Below are 10,797 nucleotides of genomic sequence, written 5' to 3'. Positions count from 1 at the left end.
ACATGTGTAAAGTTGGCCAGCGTGGTGGACTATTAGCCTAACCCCTCTCACCCTGAGATTAGACTCGTGCTCAACAGTGAGCCGAATATGAGTTGTTAATGAAGATACACACAAGAACAGTTACTACGCGGATGAAACTGCGATGCATCAACTAGTTGGCAAAAAATTAATACTAAATATGTTTACAGAACGCTGTGAGTACGGCGTGGAAGGACTTGATTACAGCCATCAAGAAACCAGTCTATATACGAAACATAAAACGTAATAGTGAGTAGATACCTTATTCAGAAGGAGCGAATTTACCACAGATCATCTTGCTAGAGTCTTAGCCCTCATTCGCACGAGAGTTTTATTAACGGTTATTAATTAAAAAGCGCTTAATTTTTATTAGCGTAATCTTCTATACTTATAATAAATATGTAGAGAGGTCAATTCTGTACATGGAATATATTTCCAAAATAACTATCTGGTGATTACTGATCGATACTGATGCCAAAATGCAATCAGTAAAATTTTTGTCTGTCTGTCTATCTGTCTTTCTGTATGTCTGTCTGTCTGTCTGTATGTTCGTTATAGAAACAAAAAGTATTCGACGGATTTTAACGAAACTTGGTACAATTATTTTTCATACTCCTGGGCAGGTTACAGTATACTTTTTATCACGCTACGATCAATAGGAGCAGAGCAGTGAAGGGAAATGTTGGGAAAACGGGAAAAGTTACTCCATTTATTTAGCTTCTGTCGCGCGGTAGGAGTAGGGTAAGGTAGCTGTAGAGTGGGAGTAGGGTAGGGTAGTAGTGGGGTTTCACGCGGACGAAGTCGCGGGCGTCTGCTAGTTCAAAATATATTATGAAGTTAAACGAAGGTCTATTTCCAACGCCCACAATTGAAAATGCAACACTGCTCGAAAAAAAGCGTTGTATTTTAAAAACGCTATCGTGTGAACATATACTTGTCAATGCAATTGTTGTATTTGAGCGCTTTTTTAACGTCCGTTTAAAAATCTATCGTGCAAATGAGGGCTTACAGTCGCAATTTACACATAGTTCGCTAAGGGAAAGTTTACCGCGTTCAAAAGGAGCTATTAAACTTTAAGGATCAACCAGCGCTCATCGGTACTTGTTCATTATCATTTTTCATCGGTTAAATTGGACTTTCTCTTGAATGAGCAACGTTATAGGTTACTATATCTCGAAAAAAAATAATGGCTCCCGCGGGATTTGAGTAAAACTAAATTTCAAGCGAACTAAGTCGCGTCCGCTATTAATAAACAATTTTTCGCTAAACCTATGCACTTTTTGATACTTCAAGGATATCTTGTAATAGGCAAAAGGGTTTACTTCTTTCTTGTTTCCAGGGAGAAGAACAACTGCTACACAAGCTTATGTCAAGGCGATATATGAACAATATGTCAACAGAATGAATCCGTCTGAAGAAGAAACCGATATGACAACTGTTACCCATATCAGTGTGAAAAACAATCCTATAATACCCATTATTAGCAAGCCCAAGTTGAAGTCTTTTAGGGAGTGGCCGACATTACAGCGACCTACCATGCTTCAGATAATAAAAGAACTAATAGACAGAAAAAATAGTGAGTATACTCTTCAACATCAGTGTATTTTAAAGGGCAACTGCTAGGCTGTAGCCTCCTTTAAGAAAAGGGGTTTTAGAGCTTTCACTCTTTACGCTAATTCAATGCATTAGAAGATGGGAGGCTCTTTGAAACTCCATAGTGTTATTTCATTCGGAAATGATCTAAATGAGTTGTTTGGAGTCAATTTGGATTAGATTTCATTTTCATAGAATTACAATTAATTATTTTATATAATGATAATATACATTAAAAGGAACGATGATTTTAAAAGAGCAACTCCTGAGTTTATTGCTGGCTCATCTCAGCTGTACCTGATCTTCCAAGTTTTGTGGTAGAGTCTCCAAAAACTTGACGTTTCAAAATTGCAATACTAAGCCTGCTTAAAATAAAAAAAAAATGATTTGCATTTTTTGATGTAAATGATAACCGGACCGTGAAAAATATCACGTGAATTGTGAGAAATAAAGAATTATTTCTCACAATTTATGATCATCATCATTATATTAGCCGATGGAGGTCATAGGCCTTTTGTAGGGACTTCCAAACATCACGACCCTGAGACGCCTACATCCAGCGAATCCCTGCGACTCGCTTGATACTGTCAGTCCACCTGGTGGGGGTCAACCAACACTACGCTTTCTAGTACGGGGTCGCCATTTCTCACTTACTTAAACTATATTTCAGGAGGAACATCTGTAACTACTCCAATGACCGTAATTAAACATACAGATGTGAAGTCGAATGTTGCATCTGCCGACGATGATGAAGACAGCCATTTTGGTATTTTGATTTTTGCATAAAAGTTTCATATATAAAAGATTTGTTAACTTATCTGGTATTAAGATTTGACATTATGATAATTAAAGTTGTATTTAAATAAATGTTTGTATTTATTTACAATTAGCGAATGCCCGCGAATTCGCCCGCGTGGAATTCAGTTTTTAACGAACCCGCGGGAACCATGGCTTTTTCCGGGATAAAATATATAAAATATATTTTTCCGGGATATTTTATAGAAAGTGTTAATTTAGAGTAAAATCTATTTTCATGTCAAATTTCAGCCAAATCGCTTTAGTACACTTTCAGTCTTAAACACAAACTTTCGCCTATATATTAGTGTGAAGATTGCAGCTGATTTATTTTTATATAATCATTACGTACAAGACATAATTTTATACCAGCTTGGGAATTCATGTAACTTCGAATGTCTAAAATGACCGGACTACATGGTTACCGCGGGATATGTGAGAAACTGAAATTGAAGCGGATGAAATAGCTTTCTTCCTCTAACGATGAAGAATGTAAACAATCTTTCAGGGGTTGAAAACATTTTAATTTGAAAAAATAACAACATACTTTAAACTTCATATTCTAATGACTAGTATTATTTTAGCTCGTCTAGTCGTACAAGGTAAATTGAAAAGTTGAAATTTACAATACCTTACATTGTTTTTATTTTTAGGCGACGAACTAGACTCCGCGCCAAAAAGAAGTCCCGCGGCTAAAACCTAACTAAAATTGACAGCGCCTTACACAAATGACAATAAGACCGCCATTACCAAATGACAATGAAAGCCAATAAGACATTAACGCCGCGTCTACCCATTCGCTGCCCGCGAGTATTTTATCGGTGAGCCCGTCTTCGTTGAAGAAGCAGACAGTCAGGGAATGCGGTTTTAATATACCGTTGTGAGCCATTTAAAAAATCTTTATATTCCTTTATCGCGCGGAGCATGATACTGTGCTCGCCTATTGCCCTTAGTGGGTTTTATATTTTTTTACATGTCACGTAACGGATACGATGGACGACCGGTCCATTTAGGAGTCAAATGGCTACGGGACTTGTTTCGTTGCACGGAGTATATTCAATGCACCGTCACTCAGCTTCATACATTGCTTGCAATAAAAGTATTCGAATGAATAAATAAGAATTTAATGAGATATTTTGTCACTGCACAACCAACATACTACATTGTTATTATGCATTCATTAATTACATTCTTTACTGGGTGCCGGGTTGAGATAAGAACTTTAAATGGAATTATTTAAAATTCATATTTCAATATACGAAGTTCGATTTTACTGGTCAATGAATAAAATACGAAGTGAAATTAAATTAATAACTGACAATTGAATTATTTATTATTTGAATTTATGAATTTAATTTATGTGCATACTTATTTTTTGTTTCTTTTGTTTTAGTAATGAATTTCTATTGTTTATATGTGCTTTTTAAATATTATCAGGGGCCAAAGCAGTGGCCTACACAAAGTCTTGAAACAAGGCAAAGTCATAACAAAACTCATTTAATAGATCTAGCTAAACTTAAACTTCACTTATTTATAACAAATTTATATTTTATTTAAGTAAAACTTTTTGATTAATCGAATGATATTAAATAAATAATTTTCTTTTTATTTAGCATAGACTTTATTTATTATTATTTTTATGGTCCCTTGCCTCAAAGGAATAAAGCCGTTTTAAAATTACGATTTTGTCTCCGTCTGTCTATCTGTCAAAATCCATAATTTAATATTAATAAAAAAATAATTAAAAATAAAATAAATATTTTAGTAACACAATGTAAATAAAAATCAAGACATGCGTACTTTATAGAATAAACAAAGAGAGGTAAGGTTCGGCATTGACTTGGAAAATCGATAGACGCGGCAGTGGCATTAATAAAACACCGAAATGACACGCTCATTGTCTCGGCCTGACGAGGGTGTCCTGACAACTCAACTGTTTCACCTGCTGCCAGATACATTTGCGCTTATTGTTAGTATAACACCATTTATATTGTATTTTTACCGTTAGAAATACCTCTGTCCGAGTTCCAAGTCTACATCTCCAGTTTTATTTATTTGCCCTTGACGATTTTATCAGACGTCTAAACTCCGCGATGACTTATCGTCCGAAATTTCTCAGTGCCTGAAGACTTCGAACAGTGCGTGTTGCCAGTGATGACCTATGCATTCGAGACTTGGTCGCTAACTATGGGCCTCATAAGAAGGCTCAGAGTCACACAGCGGGCGATGGAACGATGCTCGAAGTATCTCTGCGTGATCGAATCAGAAATGAGGAGATCCGCAGAAGAACCAAAGTCACCGACATAGCTCAACGAGTCGCAAAGCTGAAGTGGCAATGGGCGGGCCACATGGTCCGATGGACGTTGGGGTCCCAAGGTGCTGGAATAGCGACCCCGCTCTACAAAGCGCAGTGTTAGTAGACCCGCCACCAGGTGGACTGACGACATCCAGCGAGTCGCAGGGATTCGCTGGATGCAGTCTGCTCAGTATCGTGATACTACAAAAGGCCTATGTCCTGCAGTGGACGTCCATCGGCTGATATGATGATGATGATGATGAAGATTTTATTGGAGTTCACTCCTTAAGAATCGATTTTTCATATATAGCCCCCCGGTATGAAAAAAATATGTGCAGTAAAATTCGATGAACGAATGACAGCGTTACGTTTTTTGTGCGCACCTACCTTTCACCGTTCGTTACCGCCAATAGCCTGTAATTGGCTGCGGCGGCTCCTCGGTAGCGCACCTTTCACTTTTCAGGTTAAGACGTACATAGAGTATGCTGCGAGGCAACATACACCTTTTAGACAGTCGATCTGAAAGGGTAAATTCCATTAGTGCGTCGGAGCTGACACAAACTTTTTTTTTGTATTGTGAAGCAAGATATATATTCTCAACTTTGTTGAGAGGTAGTTTAATGCACGAGATATATGGTAAAGGCTGCTATACCTAATGTCTCGTGTAGCACTGTAATCTTTTTTTTTCTTTAATCTATCTATGCTTATAACTAATACTAACTAAAACTAATAATTTTATAATAATTGACGGCCTACGTGAGGCAGTGGTATGCGCGGTGGATTTTCAAGACGGAGGTCCTGCGTTCAATTGAGGTTTTCTTAATTAGTCCAGGTCTTACTGGAGGCTTTGGCCGTGGCTAGTAACCACCCTACCGGCAACGACGTACCTCCAAGCGGTTCCGGTACGATGTCGTGTAGAAACCGAAAGGGGTGTGGATTTTCATCATCCTACTAAGAAGTTAGCCCGTTTCCATTTTAGATTAAATCATCACTTACCATCGGTGAGATCGTAGTCAAAGGTTAACTTGTAAAGAATAACAAAAAAAAGCTATAGTGTTATTTATAAGTGTTATAGTAGTATTTCCTTGAACGATCCTAAAAGTTCGATTCCAGCTACAAATATTACTATTCGTTTGATAGAAATTATTCTCGGAATAGCTTACAAGCCTCTGGCGTGAGTCCAGTTTCCAAAAAATGTAAATTGCAATACTGGCTACTCCACAAATATACAGAGAATCAATCTATGATAGTGGAATAACTATTGACCGAGATTTTTTTATATTATTATACAGCAGATCCGACGGACATCTTGTCCGAAAGGAGGATTATTCATGAACGATTCAGGAATTAATTTTAGATTTTTGATATATACATTTTGGACATACCAACCAATAACTCTATTTAAATATCTATAGATATTGATTGATAGTATGAACTATCCTCGAGCGAAATGTCAATTAAAATTTTTGTGAGAAATTTTGTCTATGAGCCTGATGATCAGCCCTTTGTGATTTTATAAAAGTTAAAAGTTCGACAGTTTTTTTGCTCCTACTATAGCCAAGTTCACTTGTGTTCATGTTTTTCAAATTCTTTGGTGCACATCTCCCGAAATCAAGGTTCAACTAAGCATTTGTTAGGGCAAAAGATAAAAACGCAGATCACTCGTCGGACGGATTTAATCAAGGTTGCACACAATCATCTACGGTGCAGTTTTTCAATAATGCAGCCAATCCCCAAAAGTAAAGGAGCATTTCACATAAGCCGTCGTTCATCGCTGGAACCACGACCAAGCCAAGGACGATAAAGAAGAAGATGCCTAACGAACGATAGAGAACGATTAATTTGGGTCTGTCACCGTCAAAGATATTAACTTTAAAGGGTGTACGTTTGCCACTAAATATTTTTTCCCATTATCCCGAAATATAAATAATACGATGTTTACCTATAAATATCACAATCTTTCCAACTCCAGGCTCAGAATTTTTACTGAATATATTTTAGAAGAAATTATTACAATACCAGGACTTAAAGTCACATAGGCCAACCACTAGACCAACGAGGCAAGTCGAGGTTAATTTATTAATTTGAAATCTTCAATATCTACAACTATAATTATACTATGAATATTGAATATCTTACACCTAACAAGGGATCAATATGTCCAACCAACTAAAACCATGACGACTGGGTCACCGGAACACAGAACTCCGTCCATACCAACTAGGTCACTCCCATTCTAGTAACACTCAATAACTGGCATAACTCCTTTTTTGCCTTTTTCCATACCGAATAAAACAAACACGCTCCATGACAAATGATCGACGCAATAACTCATCAGGCCGTTGGCCTCGAGCCAACTTCGGAAAATGAAAATTCGATACTGGCCACTCGGCAAAATATACAATATGTCCGTCATTGATACAGCAAAAAACGTTTTGATGTCTCAAGTTAGGTATTTTGCCAACGTTTTCTGATATGTTTTAATATAACTAGTCGATTTCGCTCGGATTTATCTGTATCACCATCATCATTGATACCTATATTCTCTGTTGTGCACGAGTCTCTTTTCAGAATGCGAGGGGTTAGGCTAATAGTCCGCCACGCTAGCCCAATGCTAATTACCATCCTACCGACATAGACGTACCATCAAGCGATTTAGCGTTCCGGTACGATGTCGTGTAGAAACCGTAGATCACATGTCTGTCTGTGATTTTTTTTAATTCTCTACGACTGTGAAGACTTTCGTATTTTATTTATTCTTTACAAGTTAGCTCTTGACTACAATATCACCTGATGGTAAGTGATGATGCAATCTAATGTGGAAGCGGGCTAACTTGTTAGGAGGAGGATGAAAATCCACACATTCCACACCCCTGTCGGTTTCTACACGGCATCGTACCGGAAATCTAAGTCGCTTGGCGGTACGTCTTTGCCGGTAGGGTGATAACTAGCCACGGCCAAAGCCTCCCACCAGCCAGACATAAACCAATTGAGAAAACCTCAATCGGCTCAGTCGGGGATCGAACCCAGGACTTCCGTCTTGTAAATCCATCGCGCATTCCACTGAGCCACGGAGGCCGTCAATAACTTCAAACTTTCCTTTAAAATCAAAACTCAGTATTTCAGCAACGTATTCTTTCTCTCCCACAAAATAAAATGAAAATTTGATCGAAAAGTCGGTATTTAGATGTTTGTTCATGTTCAATATCTAGCTGTAATTAAAGTTCACCTGTTTGAATGAACCAATATTTTTATATTTGTTCGACTGAAAACTGAAATAAAATGATATTTTTGTAGAACTATTGTGAGAGCTAATTGGTTTCGAAATCACAAAGAAACTTGTTCATCAAAAATTATAAACGGTAAAGCTTTTTGATAAATTCAGCTTTTTGTGGTTTAAATAAATAAATATACTTAATACATACATTACTATCTAGCCTCAAAGTAAGCGTACATTATGCTACATTGTGTGGGTACTAAGATAGCTGATATTATAATATTCATATACTATATACTAGATACATATAAATACTTATACAATGTACTAGCTGATGCCGCACGGTTTCAAATTAAAAAGGGTCAGGTTATGGAACCCCAGGAAAGCGAGCCCTAAACACCTCGTCAATCCGAAAGGTAAACTTCGAATAACATCCAAAAAACTTTCAAGCAACACGTAACAATATCCAAATATCCAAAAGTCGCTCTTTCATCTTTACAATTCATCGCAAAGTATCCCAGAGATTGAAAAGGGAGCATCAATAAAGTAATATTTTATGATTCCCTCCACATATTTATCCCAATCAATCCCGTACTCCTTTGTAGATATACAAATGAGCCCTAGCGTTGGTACATCAAAGAGCTCGGTCAAGCAAACTTAACGTCGCTCACGGCTCCACTGAATATTGAACTTTTGTACGGGGTTGCTTTCAATCATTATGTATTTTCAAGCAGTTACGATAAAAACGGATAGGGAACGTTGACAGTTGAATCGACTATTGGTTTTTTGATGTTTGATTCCTCAGAATAATACACATTACATTTTAAGTTAATAATGTACCTAAATACAACCATGTCTCCTGTGGCCAAGTCGTTTTGTAGAATATTTTAAATAATATTTTTAGCAGACTCAGAAGTGGATTACAAAAACAAGAAAATCAATGTCGAACAAAGGTTATGATTCACAATATTTGTCAGGACAACTTAATTAACAAATCAAACTGTAACCAAAACGGTTTGTTTAGAAAGAAAGAGATTGACCTTGAGTGGAGATACGATCGTTGTATGTAGGGTTAAGGGACAGTTAACTAACACTCCCCTTTTCCACTCAAGTCACTCTCCCCATTTATCCCAAGTAACCTATAAAGAATCACACAACAAGAAATGTGGACGGCTCGAACATCACGAGCCGACCGTGAGACGAGCGCGTTATATCGCAAGTCCTTCCTTCGTATATGAAAAGCCTATGTGCTAATCCAGAGTAAAAACTATTTTCTTTCCAAATTTCAGCCAAATCGCTTCAGTAGCCGCAGAGCAAAGGAGGAACAAACATGTACACTTACACACAAACTTTCGCATTTATATTATTAGTGTGATCTAAAATTCTCAGGTAATAGAAAAAAACGATAAACAAACATTCCCATACCAATCCCATTTTACGAGTATGTACACTATGAAATGCGTTATTTCAAGAGTTATTATGTAGATTTGGCCGATTATTGGTTGGTTTATCTGCTTTGAAGTTTCCCCTTTTTGCCTGAAACTCGGGAAAATAGGACGTGAGGGCCCTAAGTTATATTCCCTTTTTCTGACACGGAAAATTATTCAACCGAAGTTTTGCTCGGGCTGTATTTTTGTCTTTGTCAGATTCGTTTCCACGAGCGGGGAGTAGCATTTCTTTCAAAGCTCAAAACTGAAATTAAACTTTGAAGCTTTGATGATAATTGCTCTACGATTGAGACGGGCTACACTGTAATTTAAAACGTAGATTCATAAACTCTAGTTGAAATATGTTTTATGTTATGAAAGTCAATACTGTAATGTGTATGGTGATATTTTTGTTATATCATATTTAAAAGATATGACATTTATTTTGATTTATTTTTCTGACCACATAAAGAATGTGGTCAAAAAAAATAAATCCATCTTAACGATTTGTATTGTCTTATTATAATCAGCTTCGGATCATGAAGTCCTAGGTTTGAGTCTTGGGTTGTACAAAATGCTCAAATTCCCAACCGGAAGTTGGGAAGTTGTTGGAGTTACGGCCTGGTACTTCAAATAAGGAAAAGTCAAATCCTCGCGGTCAATATTATTAATTTTTAATAGTGATCTTACAGAGGTAAATACTAACACCTTATAACCACGAACTTACATTGAAATATCATAGTGGGTTACCAATTAAAACAATGATCATGATCATATGCAAGTTTTCTTTACAAGTCTGCTTCTGGGGAGTCTGCCCAGCTTTTTTTGCTTGGTCAACGTGGTGGATTCAGGCCTGACCTGGGTTAGGTAGGTCAGGCTACCCCTTTAATTCTGAAAGAAGACTCGTGCTCAACACTGAACCGAATATGGGCTATTGATGATGATGATGATGAATGTGGTGATGGTGAATGTCCAGTGTTTATAAGCAAATAAAATCGCAGACGTTTGCTAGTTTAATCATCATCACATCATTATCAACCCATATTCGGTTGAACTCGAGTCTCCTCTCATCTCATCATCCGCCCAATGCGGATTGGCAGACTTCACACACGCAGAGAATTAAGTAAATTCTCAAATTAAAGTAAATATTTAAATAAATATAAATAAATTATTTCATTTCTTAAAGTTCACACAACTGAAAAGTTGGAGGTGCATGCCCTGGACCGGATTCGAACCCACGCCATCCGGAATCGAAGGCAGTAGCTAGTTTATTACTGGTATATAAACAAACATCCTCGCACGATCTCTATACTCATAACTCTTGAAAAATAATAAATATGTTTTATTTTCCCCAAGCCCACGCACTAAGCATGATTCTATTACACGTTTTTATCTACACTCAGCCCGAAGCATCGTGTTACATATCTCACTACAGAATAATCTAATATCGC

The sequence above is a fragment of the Bicyclus anynana genome, chromosome 11 (assembly GCF_947172395.1).
Source record: "Bicyclus anynana chromosome 11, ilBicAnyn1.1, whole genome shotgun sequence".
NCBI classification, from domain to species: Eukaryota; Metazoa; Arthropoda; class Insecta; order Lepidoptera; family Nymphalidae; genus Bicyclus; species Bicyclus anynana.
This window is presented reverse-complemented; position numbering follows the sequence as displayed.